The following is a 15,037-nucleotide window of genomic DNA, read 5'->3' as shown; positions in this document are numbered from 1 at the left end:
GCATCGCACTCTATTCAGAAATGTCACAATTGATTTGTCTTCTGCAAGCACTGACTTTATTTCAATCTTCTGAAAAAGATTTTATGAGCCTCAGATAACTTATCCTGGCACATTCATCTCCCAGGGTAGCTTCTGTGAGTGAGGGCAGTAAGAGAGGAAGCCCTCAGTGAACATTCAATACAAATTCCTTCGCCTCTTATTTATTTGTTATATGCCATATTTTTGAGCAATAGTGTAAGTATAGCAAAATTACAAACTGCCCTATTAGCCTATAAGTGCATTTAAACATGACAGAAGTTAACGTAAAATGGTATTGGCCAAGCTTATTGGATGATGTTAGATCAATCCAAACAACATGTGCTTTGAAAGTGTGTTATTTATTACGAGGCGTTTACTTATTCACAAATTGATTTTGACAGAATTTAGCTATTAACTAACTTGCAAACAAGAGGAAATCACATAATGTCATTTCAGGGGCAGGGAGAGGAGTGGAGAAACGGAATTGTAGTAGATTTTAGGAGATGTAACACATTTCACAAGCTTGTAGAATAACAAAGTTTGCAGAAGACTAAAAAAACTAGCTGTTATTTAATACTGGGGCGGGGCCGGAGGGGGGGTTCCCTCCACCTCATGTCACCCTCAGAACCCAGGTATAGCCTCTGCATTCACTGTGTTCTTTAAAGATCAGCCATAGGAAAAATGTTCAGCTTCATCTATGAGAAATTAAAATTCAGCCTGAAACAGCCACTGCTTATGAATTGATAATCTATGCCACAAAAAGAGAAAGATGACCATATATGTCGAACTGGAAATGAGTGATCATTGCATTTATGAGACTAGGAAAAGATCTTTCAGAGAAAAGCCACTAGGCAAGGCAATCCAGCAGGGAAACTTTAGAGGGCATTTTTCTAGAAACTGGTACTTCCTTAGCATGTATTATTCCATGTGTCTCATTGTGTATACTAACATTCGGGTTTGAATATAAAAAATGCACCACTGCACAGTAATAATATCAACTTGCAAAGTCCGTTTTTGTCTTCCAGGAAAGACGGACTCTTCCTTTGAAACTAAGCACGACGCTAGTCGTAAAGGCAGAGTTCTTCATGGTTTGTAAGTAGGCGTTCTATTAAAATGGCTTTTCATTTCTGTTTTAGTTTCGAAATTGCCTTTTAGTTTCTGTCTATTACAGGAAAAGTCAGGTGAATGTGAAACTGAGCTAGTCAGAGGTACTCCAAATCAGCCATGTCGCACTACTTCTCAAACAGTGCAATCAAATTTTAAAAGTCACTCTATGGGTCTGGTATGGAAATAGCTAAATAAATAATCTGCAGATATCAATTGGAAAGTTCCTTCAGCAAAAATACAAAAGGAAAGTGTCAGTTAAAGTGTATCCAATTGTCTGTGCCTTTATACTTTAAAATACTATTCTTTGTCTCTAACTGGTCAGGAAACCAAGATGCAGATCCCTTAAGTGACTGTACTTACAAGCATACAGAGAGCAGCAAAATGGCAGAATTGAAACGTAAAACACAGATTCCAGACACCAGTACCTTCTCTTTCCATCAGAGCTCAGTCAAAAGTATTGTAGAGCACTAATATAAACAAAATCAAAGCCCTATCAAGAAAAATGGATTAACCCAATTCCAAAATATTTGGCTTGATGTCAGATCTTGGTTGCAGTGGATGATGTGATGTGCTGACCAGACGACCCCTTCAGGAAGAAGGTCCTTATTCCTTAGCTACCGGAAATGCTGGCAACTGAGTCTCTAACTCAGTCCCTTTCTGGGAACTATCTTAATAGAAGGTTTGCTTGCCTTTCAGGGGGCAGCCCATATCCGATGTCTGGTTCAGTGAGAAGTAAATCTAGACCTCCTGCCTCAGGTGGGTTCACCATGAAGACCAACTCAGCTTTAGAAGTGGGAATTACTGAGGTATCTGTTATCTGTTATAACTACACTGTATCAGGGCTTCTACATGGATCCACTTTGACTTCCCTCACTTTCTTACATGCATCATTCCTAACAAACCTCCTGCAATCTAATCTGCATCTCAGAGCCTGCTTACTAGACAATGTGACCTCTGATATCAGGCATCAGATGGATTCAGAACTCATAAAGGATTTTGCATTTCAAGCACATAAAGAACTATGCAGATACACATTTTCTAAAGTTCATTTTTACTAATTATCATCTTCCTGTTTTTGACCACATATGGTTCTCATATTTTTCTTAATCTTATTTGTCCTAAAATTGGGTGCAATAATTATTTGAAATGTAGGTTCACGGGAAATAAGACAACTCATATATATTATAACAGATTGAACCTATAAATAGGTACAAGAGTTTAAACTTGTTTTGAGGTATTCATCATAAAAAATTTAAAGTGAAAATGATGCTAATCAAAGTCTACAAAGATTATAAAATCTGAATTGAATTAACATACTTTCTTCTTAACTTAGCACTATAAGAAAGTGTTTTCTCAATAGTTTGGGGGAAATATGCAAATAAGTGTAAGGCCATCAAATGAAATTGTTATCCAAGTGATAGTAGAGACATAGAATAACAACAGGGTCTAAAATTTTTTAATGAATCTGCAGATTTAAAAATGAGATTAAAAAATGAGAGTGATCTAAATAAATCCACCAAAAAAAAGGTATTTGTGGAAATTCATTCATGGTTACAGGGAAAAACCAAAATAAAAATGATAGGTACTTCCTTGCTCTAATAATATCTCCTCAAACCCAATATTTAATAGTGAAATATTCAGTTTTCCCCAAATTGAGTGAAAGACAAGGATATTATTGGCATTTCTATGGGGAAAAATCATTTAGGTTCAAGCCAGCATGATAAGGCAAGAAAAAATGTATAAGAATAACAAAACAAAAAAATAAAACTGTTCATTATTTGCAGTTAGCATGATTCTTTTGCCCATTGAAGATATAAAAGAAAACAAAATTATTGAAAAATTAAGTAAATTTAACAAGGTCACTGGTTCCAAGATCAGCATATAAAAGTCAATTGTGTTTCTAAATCAGCAACAAATAAAAATTGAAATTATAAAAATTACACCTTTAAAATAGCGTTAAAATACATAGCACAAGTCAGAGATAAATATAAGAAAGATTATACAAGATTTCTACACCAAAAATTATTAAGACTTCATTGGGAGAAACTAAACAAAATTTAGGTAAATTGATACATTTTGGGTTATAAGGTCAATATCATAAAGATTTCAGTTAAAGCTAAATATATACCTTACTTATGATCCATCAATTCCACTTCTAGATATTTACCCAAGAAAAATGAAAACATACATCCACAGAAGGATAACCATTAATATTCATACCAGGTTTATTCGAATTGTGGTATGTCCATACATTGGAATACTGCTAAGTAGTAAAAAAGGAATAAACCACTGATAGACACAACAACGAGGATACATTTCAAAAACATGATGATGAGTAGAAAGAGACAAGAATATGTACTGCATACTTCCATTTGTACAAGATTCTAGAACAGGCAAAGTCATCTATAGTAACAGAAAGTAGATCATTTCCTGCATGGGGCTGGTATAGAGAGAAGCTTGGCAGAGAAGAGAACTTTTTGGTGTGAGGAAAATGTTCTTTAAGGTAATTGTCAAGGTGATGACACAGGTGTATACTATTTCAAAACTCATCAAACTATATACTTAAAATGGGTGCAACCAATTTTAATTCAAAAGTGAATTTTTAAAAAGTCACTAGCTACAAATATATAGAGAATGAGAAACAATTTTAAGTAAACTCATTGGACCCATATGATATATAGCAATGTATTATCTCCAGGAACAGAGACATCTTGCAAATTATAGATGTATATTTCAAACTCCATATCAGGATTTGTGGAGGGGGTGGGCAGAGAGAGGGAGGTAAAAGGGGGAAGAGTGAGAGAAGAGAGACACTCAAATTTGGTAAATTAAGAATTCAGTAAAGGAATTATTTAAAAGACATGGACAAAGTCCTAAGACTAGAGGGACCAGGAAGGCAGTGGTTACCAGGACATAGAGCAGAGAGCAGGGGAGGGCTGGCTTTAGGAGGAAGTAGTCAGCTGGAAACAGCCTTCAGGGAGGGGGAGGGACAGGGAGGATAAATACCCAGACTCCCTTCTCCCTCCCTCCCTCCTGTGAGTCAGTCCCCTTTGCTGAACACACCTGGAAGCCAAAAGGCAAGGGAGCTCAGCAATGTTCCTGCAGATCAGACTTTTGGGTACAGAGCAGAGGAAGAAGACTGAAGCACACCTGTAGAGAGGCTAGAACACCAGATGCATAACTTGCAACTCCCCAGTCCTTCTCCCTGCCCCATCACCACCAGTTTGTATTTGGTAGCTAAACACCCAACCCAGGAATTTGAATTCTTAAAAGCTTTACAGGTGATTTTGAAGTAAGTGCCTTGGACCACTTCACACATTTCTCCAGGTTGACCGTCAGCACTTGGAATTTATAGTATGGCACCATGGACATAAATGTCCTGAGATTTCATTCTTAATTATACTTATTTATTTACTAAGCATGTCAAAAGGCATGGAGCATTTATAACTCATGCTTTCTGCAAGTTGATGGAATCAATACAACCGATAGAGGCATTTTATTGACGGTTAGACACTTAGAAAATCAAAGTATTGCAGCCGGGATGCCTGGACAGGAGATTGTTCAAGAGATAGTATGATAGAGTCATCGAGAGGTACAGGCAAGGGCATCTTCCCATAAAGGCAGTAGCCGATGTTTAAAGGATCAGTTTAGCAAAAAATCATCTTTTATCTTTGGGAGGTGAGTTTGGAAATAGCTAGGAGGGGTCAACTGACTTGCCAGACTTGTTCAATTGCCCCCTTCTTCATCAGGAGTCTCTTCATAGAATGAGATAAGCAACAGAAGACAGAGAAACACTTGTTTTCAGGTACTAGGGAGAAAAGTCTAGATTTCCCTAATGGCAAGGCACGTGGTTCACACCTAAATCACTCTGGATCAATTTCACTGACAGACTAGAGTAAGGTGAAGAAAATTGCGTTGACTTCAACATCAGTACAGATGCAGACACATTCCCAAGGACGTATTTTTTGATAGAACAAAAAGCTCTGTTTTTACTTCAAAGTACTTACAAGCAAAAAATAGAACTGAAATTATACTCTAAATTCTGTAAAGAATGCACTTTGAATGTATTTTTATCTTGAATACACGTAATAACAGTATGATGCATGCCTCTTGTGATAAGACAGTTACTAAGACATCCATGAGGCTTCCTTTTTATGTAAATATCACAGTAAGTAGGTGCATAACATTTTTTACATAGAAATAGTACATAAATATATTCATCCTCAAAATGACATAAAACATAAGCATAGTTTTAGGTAAAATGACATCGTTAAAGTGTTTCAAATTTTTCCCACAACAGGATATCAATCCCACTTTCTTTTTAGAAGAGTATCATTAGTTGCGGCCTTTAATAGTTTTGTTCTCTGCATCAGCATTTGACATGATTCTACTACAAGAGGATATGCTTCTATAGGCAAAGGAAATAGAGCAGCTCAAGAAACTTCTGAAATCAACAGCTTTGAATATGGAACCATGATTAACAGACATAGAAAAATACATGGGTCAACGTCTATGAGGTCAGCAGGGAAGAAACAATTACTGTCATGTAGCCATAAAAGATATTTCTGTAAAGTCATCTCTAGAAGTCAGTAGGAAATAGAAGTCAATGTTTCCTTGTGGATGCTCTACCATGTCTCCATCTAGAACTGCTGCCAACATTTACAGAATGAGGGGTTAGCTTGACAGATCTAGACACATGTAATATTTATCTAAATATTTACTCATTAAAAATATAACTAAAAGGCTATAAAATAAACAAATTTCCCACTTTGTCAAATATACCTTTATAATATCAAAATAGAAAATTGTATATGAAGCAATGGCTTTCACATAACTAAAAATTGATAAAACAGCAGGTAACTGAATTTGATTATTTTTGTATGTATAAGAATATTTTGTCAATGAATCAGTGATGAGTAGATGAACAATAAGATAAAGTCTATAGTTCATAAATTCTTATAGATAATTACATAATATATATTTTGGGTTTTTTACCACATAATCAATAATTATGCTATTATACTGAATATATTTACATGATTTTTCTTCAGTAATCACCCAAGGATTTTTTTAACCTTTTTGTATTGTTAAATTTATTTTTATTGGTATATTATTATTATACATAATTGTGGAATTCATCATGTCATATTTATTTATGCACATAACATAATTGGTCACTCTCATTCCCAATATCTTCCCTTTCCTTCCTCTCTTCCCTCTCCCCAATCTGTTCACTTTACTAATCTCCTTTCTATTATTATTATTTCTATTTTAATTAGTACATTATAATCATATATACAAGCAGAATTAATTATGGTATATTTGTACATGGACATAGCATAATTTGGTAGATTTAGTTCCCCAGTACTTCCCTATTTCCTTCTGTCCTCCATCCTTCTCCATCACCTTCCTCTACTGTATTGGTCTCCTTTCAGTTTTCATGAGATCTCTTTTTTATTCCTAATCTCTCTCTCTCTCTCTAGTTTTCACATACAAGAAAAATCATTTGGTGCTCTATTTTTCTAAGTGTGGCTTATTTTACTTAGCATCATGTTCTCCAGTTCCATCCATTTCCCAAAAACAATACAATTTCATCTTTTATGACTGAATAAAACTCCATTGTGTGTGTGTATATATCACTTTTTTTAGCTATTCATCTGTTGATAAACATCTGGCTGGATCCATAACTTATCTTCTATAAATTGTACTGCCACAAACGTGAGTATGCATGTATCACCAGAGTGTGCTGATTCCAGTTCTTTGGATAAATCCCAAGGAGTGGGATAGCTGGATCATAAGATAACTTTATTTCTAGTCTCTTGAGAAATCTCCATACTGCTTTCCAAGGTAGTTGAGCAAATTTGAATCATTTAAAAGTGTACTATTTCCCCACATCCTCAGTGAACATCATTATAGAAAATGCTTTCAGGTTTTTTCCGTGCAGTTTGATGTTGGCTTTGTGTTTGTCATTGACAGGTTTTATAATGTTGAGGTAAGTTGATTCTATTCCTGGTTTCTTCAAAGTTTTTAACATGAATGGTCACTGGGTTTTGTTAAAGCTCTTTCTGTATCTATTGAGATGATCATGTGATTTTTGTCCTTAATTCTATTTCTGTGATGAGCATCATTTTTTGATTTGACTTTATTGAACCATCCCTGAATTTCTGGAATAAAATCAACTTGTTCATGGTGTAGAATCTTCTTAATGTGTATTTGAATGTGTATTGCTAATATTTTATTAAGAGCTTTGTCTATGTTTATTGGGGTATTGTTCTGTAGTTTCTTTTTCTTATTGTATCTTTAACTGGTTTTTGGTATCAGGATGATATTGGCTTCATAGAATTAATTTGGGAGTGATCCCTCTCTTTCTATTTCTGGAATAATTTGAAGAGGATAGGCATTAGTTTTTCTTTAAGGCTTCATAGAACTTGGCAGAGAATCTATTTAGTTCCAGGCTTTTCTTTATTGGAAGCTTCTTATTACTGTTTCAAACTTATTGCTTGATATTGGTCTGTTTAAGTTTTCTATATCCTCTTGGTTAAATTTAGGTAAGTCATATGTGTCTATAAATAGTCAATTTCTTCTAGATTTTCTAACTTATTGGAATATAAATTTTCAATTTAGTCTCCAATGATCCTCTGTATTTCATGAATGTCTGTGTTGAATCTCCTTTTTCATCTCTAACTTTTGTTAATTTGGGTCTTCTTTCTCTTTCTTTTGCTTAGTTTGCCTAAGTATTTGTTATTCTTGTTTATCTTTTAACCAACTCTTTGGTATATTGACCCTTAAAAAATAAATTTTTTATTTATTAATTTTGGCTTTGATCTTAATTATTTCTTGTCTTCTACAGATTTGGCATTAGTTTGTTTCTATTTTTCTAGGACCTTGAAATGTAGCATTACATTATTCTAAGGTATTTTTTAATGTAGTGATTTTTAAATTTTTTAATTGTCATGTATTTTCTTTCATTTGTGGCAACTAGAAATAAGGAAAAGAGAAATTTGATGAAAAATAGAAGCAAGACCATGGGCTTGAGGAAGAGAGAGGAGGAAAAGAAAAAAGAAGAGGTTCTGGGAAATAAAATTGATACATTATGTCAAGTGTATGTACAAAGATATAACAATGAATCCATCTATTATGTATAATGATAATGTACCAATAAAAATTTTCAAAGTTTTAATTGTGTCCAAAATTTGAGTGCATTTTCATCCAAAATGGAAAATAATGTAAATGTAAAAGATTGAATAATGTTTCATACACTATTTTAAAAGTTATTTTATTCTAAAAGAGGATCACTAAATAAAATAAGGGGAAATATGAATTACAATAAATATATGTTCAAAGTTTTAATTTAATAATTCAATTTAAATTTTAAGTGAAATTATTTCAACATTTATTTTTTGAAAATTTTAAACATTTATTTAAGCTTTTTATGTTTTTATTAGTGCATTAGAGTTATACATAATAGGTTAATCTTGACATCTGCATAGAGGCATATAACATAATTGGCTCCATTTCAATTCTCAGTACTTCCCCTTTTCCTCCCATTTTCCTTCCCCTGAGCCCCTTTCTTTATTCTACTGGTATTCCTTCTATTTTACTTACATTTTTAAACTTTGATTAAATCTTAATAGATATGTCCATACACATAAAATTATCATTATAATTTCTACCATTCAATCTTCACTTAATTATTACTGTGAAGAATTGATTTCATGCTTTTCATACCTAGACCAGTGGATTAGAGATAGGAGGAATGTGGGAACTAGGTGAAAAGTAATACAAGAGGCAGTGATGGAGCCCATGACAAACTGGAAAGGCCATGCCCATCCAAAGGAATTTCAATTCAAAGGCAACGGTAAAAACTTTGGTAGTCTATGAATCCAAATTTCCTAGACAAAAATGGACTGTGGGTGGCATTTCTGAAACAACTCATCCTAAAGACTGATATTTGAATTATACAAACTGACTTGCTCTACTATAATAACAAACATATCAGTATATTACAGATGTCATGGTTACAGGAGATAATCTAAGAAACTGCCTATTCTTAGCCCCAGTCCACAAACAAAATGTAGTCCAACTCTAGACTGTTTTCTTCTTTTATTCAACAGTCTCAAAAAAAAATTCTAACTCCATAAAAAGAAAAACAAAAGTTTTTAATCACTTGGCATGTTTGAGCTTTCAAGAGTGTTGTTTTAGGGGGTACTACTTCTTCATCTGCATAATCTCTGAAATTCAGGATTGTTACTAACAACTGAGAAATAATGCCCAGTTAATGACTCCATGATCCAAACAGCTGACGAGGTAAGTAAAACATCTTTTTTTAAAATTTCAAACTCTCTAAAATTAAGCATACATAGTAGAATGCACTATTGAACATAATTTACTATTTAGGCTATGGTTCAAATAAAAACAATATTTTCTTTTGATTATTAACCCTTTATACGTTTCCTGACCTGGGGAAGACATAAATTTATAATTTACTTTAAAACTTCCGTCTTAAAGGCTAATCAAGATTTAGCATAGGTCAGAGGATAGGGTTGTGACACAGTGGTAGAGCGCTTTCCTAGCATGTGTGGGGCACTGGGTTCGATCCTCAGCACCATATAAAAAAATAAATAAAATCAAGTTACTGTGTCCATCTACAACTAAAAATTTTTTAAAAGATTTAGGAGAGGTCAAATTTCATTTACTATCAACAAAAATGGTGCTTCTTTTACAGCTCAGGCTTGAATTGTAACCTTAGTGTTTTTCTTTCCTAAGCATGGAAATATCTTCAGTTGGACCTTCAACCTTTGATGAGCATTTTAAACAATCAGGAGGACTTTATCTACTTTTTAAACATAAACAAAAGCAGAAAGTAAATACTCCCTCAAAAAATGAAATATTTAGTATATGCCATGTGCCTGGCTAAAACACTCTACTCATTTGTTCCTTGGAATAAATCTATGAAGGCTAAAAATTCATTCACATCCACTTCAGTAGAGAACAAAGCAGTTAACTCACCTGCCCAAGGTCACACAGCTAGTTAGTAGGAGGGCCAAGACTTCAGACCACGTTTGCTAGATGTCAGGGATTCAATATCCTCATCTTTCCCTTGTTTTCTTTCTGGGCTTATTCTGTGTCTCTATTTTTTTTTTTTTTTTACTCAGACAGCTTCCCTCCATTAATTCAATTTCTATCTCAACTCTCTACCCAAGTTATTATTTTTGTAACTTTTAATTCAGATTTGATGCTTAAATTAAAAATCTATTTATTAAAAACTCAGATGGCCTCATCTCTGATAGGAACTACCTTTTAAAATAAGACAATGAAATATTTTCCACATCTTAACATTTAAGCATATTTCATTAGAAATTAACAAGAAATGTAAGCAGGTATAAACATATTTCCTCACAGAGACTACCTCATAACCTTACTTCATATCTCATAAGAAGATCAAGGAATGACTTGAAGATTAATGGAATTAACTTTAAAAAGTGATGAAATTTTCATAAGGTTGAAAGTCTCACAAGATATAAAACAAACTTAAATATAATTTAATGAAATCTTAGAAGGGAAACAGGGCTATCTGAAACTATTCTTGCTTTATGGAATTCTTTGACAAAGAAATAGAAAGTTATGCTAAAAGAAAAAAACTTACAGGAAAATGCAAAAATCTATAACCACTGTAAACTTATTTTTACTACATTGTTGACTAATTTTTTGACTGCATATGACTTTCTGCACTTTGTCTCAACCAGGGGTTTAACCTAGACCCAGTGGTTGACCTTTATTTGAAAAGTAGATAATCATCTACAGAAGTTCTTGATTTAGAGATGACTCATTGGTGACCACTGTCCGTGAGCACCATACTGGACGGATGGACATCTGCTTCATGATTAACCTCTGCTATGGGCACAGTTGACTTGGAAACGGAGCAAATGATTAATGAGTCAAGAATTTGTTTGTCCCTCTGTTACTTATAGTGTTTGCACCAAAAGAGAATGCTATGGCAACCAGAATATAGAGAAGTGATTGAAAGATGATGCTGATTATGACAAAAGCATTTTTCAGGCAGAACTGAAGCTATGGGAAAATGAATATGAAACAGAAATTAAGCCTTAAGAAGAAAAAAATGGCCATCAAATGAAAGGAAGCAGGGAGCAAGAAGGTTTGGCCTTTAGGAAAAAAGAAAATAAAACGTCACAGATGTTAAATAAAACGAGAAGGTGCTGGATAACACAGAATACATAATAGTAATAGAATCCACAAATCAAAGGGTTCTGAAGATATCAACTAAAATTAGACAACTTTTCAATCACGTTCCGAGCAGGTGTGTTTTGCTAACCAAATGTCATAAACCATCACCATCATCTTCCAAAAGCATCTAGTAAATGCCAATTGTGAATGACTTGTTAGGTCCTGTTTGGTTTTGTTATTTTTGACTTTTGTTTTTGCAATAATTTTACACTTTTTGTTTTTACCTATAGCACATCAAATTCTTACACATCAAATGTATTTTATTACTTGTTTTGGTAGGATGACAAAGATCATCATGTATAGGAATATAGAATGGGAAAAATAATCAAAAATTGTTCATAATATGGCCCTTCGTAGTTATTTGGAGAGTACTACCATCTTGGCAACATAAACTACTAATATGTGCATCATCAAGATAACACAAAAGAAAGCATCTACTTAGTTGTAAGTGACTCAGCAAAGGGCGGGGCGGGGGTGCGCTTTATTTTCATCTCTGGGAAGCCTGCAAGGAGGAGAAAAAGAAGAGGGCTCTAGGTGGGCCTCAGCCTATTTAAGGACACTCTGTGTATATACCAGGTAGGTGGAAACCATTGGCTTACTTATAGGAAGCTCTCTGGGAAGATGGTGTTACATAGCAGAGAACCTTCAACAATTTCAAAAAAACAGATTAAGATGACTGCGAAAATCACATTTGGAGGAGAAGGTTGAGGGGGTGGGCTTGGGCACATTCTGGGATGCTCATCTGCTTTGCTAATATTCTTATTTTCTAGGCATGGAAATTCCAGTTGTGGGGGAAAAGCATTTGAACACAGGAGTTAGCATTGTTGGGAACGTGTGAGAATAACTCAACATACACTGAAGTTAGGAAATCTGAACAAAGGGTTGGGGATGTAGCTCAGTTGTAGAGTACTTGGCTAGCATGTGCGAGGACCTGGGTTCAATCTCCAGTAATGGGGGAAAAAAAAACTAAACAAAAAAAAAAAGAATACCAAACAAAGCAAATGAATCCTATAACCAACCAGTGAATTTAATTTCAGCCAAAGGTTACCTACCTGCTCATTTACCTGGCGCTATGACCAAGGCACTTTGACCACTTTTACTTCAGAGCCTACAGAACCGTATATACCTGTATATAGTAGAGAAATGAACCAATTAGTCAAACCTATGAATCCACACACACTATTACCAGCTTGAATACCCTACAATCACTATTTGAAGACTGCAGTAGGAACTCACAGAGGATTATGGTGCTCACAATGGACTTTCTGGTTCCAGAAACAGAGCTGATTAGACAATGCTTGCAAAAATAGGGTTGAGGTTCCCAAGGTCCAGAAAGGAGCCCGTGAATGGTTGTTTCATCTATAGCAAAATCTCAGCAAGAACTGGGGAAGGAGGGAATGTGGTCTCCAGCTGGGCTGATGTCTAGTAATTGGTCTCTAAGAAGCAACAATTACTTTTCAGGTGTCCTGTCAATGAAGACCTAAATGCATGCGTACTCCAAAAATTTTCCAAGTATTTGTTATCTGCAAATCCATTACTTGCAAATAGCCTATAGCTTTTGGCCCTAAGACACTGAGATTCACCTCCTTCCTGCTGAATTTCTAAAAAGGGAGGAAAAAGGACAATGGTACAGAATATGACTAACCCATCAGTCAGTTCACTTCTGTGACTATTTCCCCAGACCCTTTGTCCCCTCTCAGTCAGTATTAACTATACAGTCCAATTAAACCTAGCGCTGGTCGTCCACAGGGATTCTTTTCATACAAAAATGCAATTCTCTCCAAGATTCTCAGCATTACCTAATGGCCTGCATAGAATCAGTGTGATGGTCTCTGGCTGGTTCCCAGGGGACAAATTGATCACCATGGCAATAATCAGAGGCTCTCGCCCTATAGAGGGGCAAGGTAAAATCCACAGAGCTGTGGAAGAAGCATATCTGATTATCTCTGAAGGGCTGCCTCCTTGGAGTGGGCTGTGCTGCCGATTAGGCTGTTCCTACACTAGCACATAGGGCCTGTGCCAAAATGAGGCATATGGTTGGAAACTGAGTGAGGAAAACATGCCAACTTCTGATGCCGCCCAGCTGCCTCTGCTCTGGTGGTCTGGGTCAGCACTCAGAATAAGACCAGCTCAGCCCCAGGAAAGGGCTCTGATGTATATTCACAGATGTGGGTAGAAATCAATCGACCACCTTGCTAGCAATACAGTGGTGTGGGGGATGCGGGAGGATGCAGGAAACCTGATCCTATATACACACGTTAGAAAAAGAAATGTGAACCCAGACCTAAACCCTACTGTAATTGTGAGTTGTTGGATTTTACAGTATTTTTGTAGAGATTATAACTATGAAAGGATTAACTATATTTAATTTAAATATTTCATAATTATTAAATATTCATTTAAATATTTCTGCATGATACTGACCCTAAATAGGCTGATGACATTTGTTTGAGACATCCCCAGAAAGGAATTACTATTGAAAATATAGATAAGGGGGAAAAACTAAAACATGAATCTATTATACAGCCTCTATAAAATAACTTAAATGTCCATGGTGCCAAACGAGACCAAAACTCCAGCTTCCTACTACTGTACAAAGGGGGCATGTTTTCACTCAATAAAGCCAGAATCAAATTGTTCCAGGCCATAGTGAATGTATGCATTCTCCTTTCCTATTGTAAGACACATACATACTTTCATTACTTTGTACATGCAAAGGACTTTAGAACTTGCATTCACAACCATTACTTTTCTCCAATAACAAGAATAATCTAGGGAAAGTTTTCCATAGATAATCAAGGCAGAGAAATATTTTCTAAGCCCTCATGGAAAGTTCCCACCCTTGTAAGTTCAGAGGTTGACACATAGCCCCAAAGACAAGAAAGACGTGGGCCAACAGACCACTTCTCAGAGGGGCTCCCGGCAATCAGCTCTGGGTAGAAAGATAGTCCCTTGCAGGACTTTAATGAGCTTGCTGAAAATTGCATTGAACCTAAACACAGAGTGATTCCACAATTAGAAGTTGGAATTGTCTGTTCTCGTACTTTTCTGTCACATTTTTGTTCTGGTGTTAATAGGTCCTTCTAAGTCTCTTTAACTAACCCTTTTAATAGACTGCAATTAAAGAATTTCAATGATGTTATACTATGCAGGATAAATTATGTTCCACATCTGTAGAAATAAAGCTCATCTTTTTATTCATTTGGAGAAAAACCCTGATATTGTGTTAAATTCGATGTAGTTTTGACATAGTAATTTGTAGAAATGCTCTGTTTTAAACTGCAGTCCCTTCTTTGCTGTGAGAGTGGTGAGAATTTGACTTATTTAGTTGATCTGTAAGTCTCAGTTTCTCTAACTACTGAAGAAATTGAGCTTTGTGTGTCTGTTCCAGAGGTTAGTGGTGAAGATTACATGCTTAGTATGTAATAGTCTCCCAAAACATATAGATTATTTCTTTCTCCCTCCCTTTCCACTAACAATATTTATCAAAACTTTGTGTCAAATATCCTTAAATAACAAAAATTCTATTTTACTTCTAGTTGCTATTTCATAATAGCAACATGCAAAAAACAAGTCATTTTTAAACCCTCAGAATCATAATTCAGTGAGCCCTTGGGAAACCGAGGCAGAACACACAAAGCTACATAACTCCTCAAGATATATTTGT

This window comes from Ictidomys tridecemlineatus, chromosome 10, assembly GCF_052094955.1.
Source record: "Ictidomys tridecemlineatus isolate mIctTri1 chromosome 10, mIctTri1.hap1, whole genome shotgun sequence".
Classification (NCBI taxonomy): domain Eukaryota; kingdom Metazoa; phylum Chordata; class Mammalia; order Rodentia; family Sciuridae; genus Ictidomys; species Ictidomys tridecemlineatus.
The sequence above is the reverse complement of the archived record's forward strand: the minus strand, read 5'-3'. Positions refer to the sequence as shown.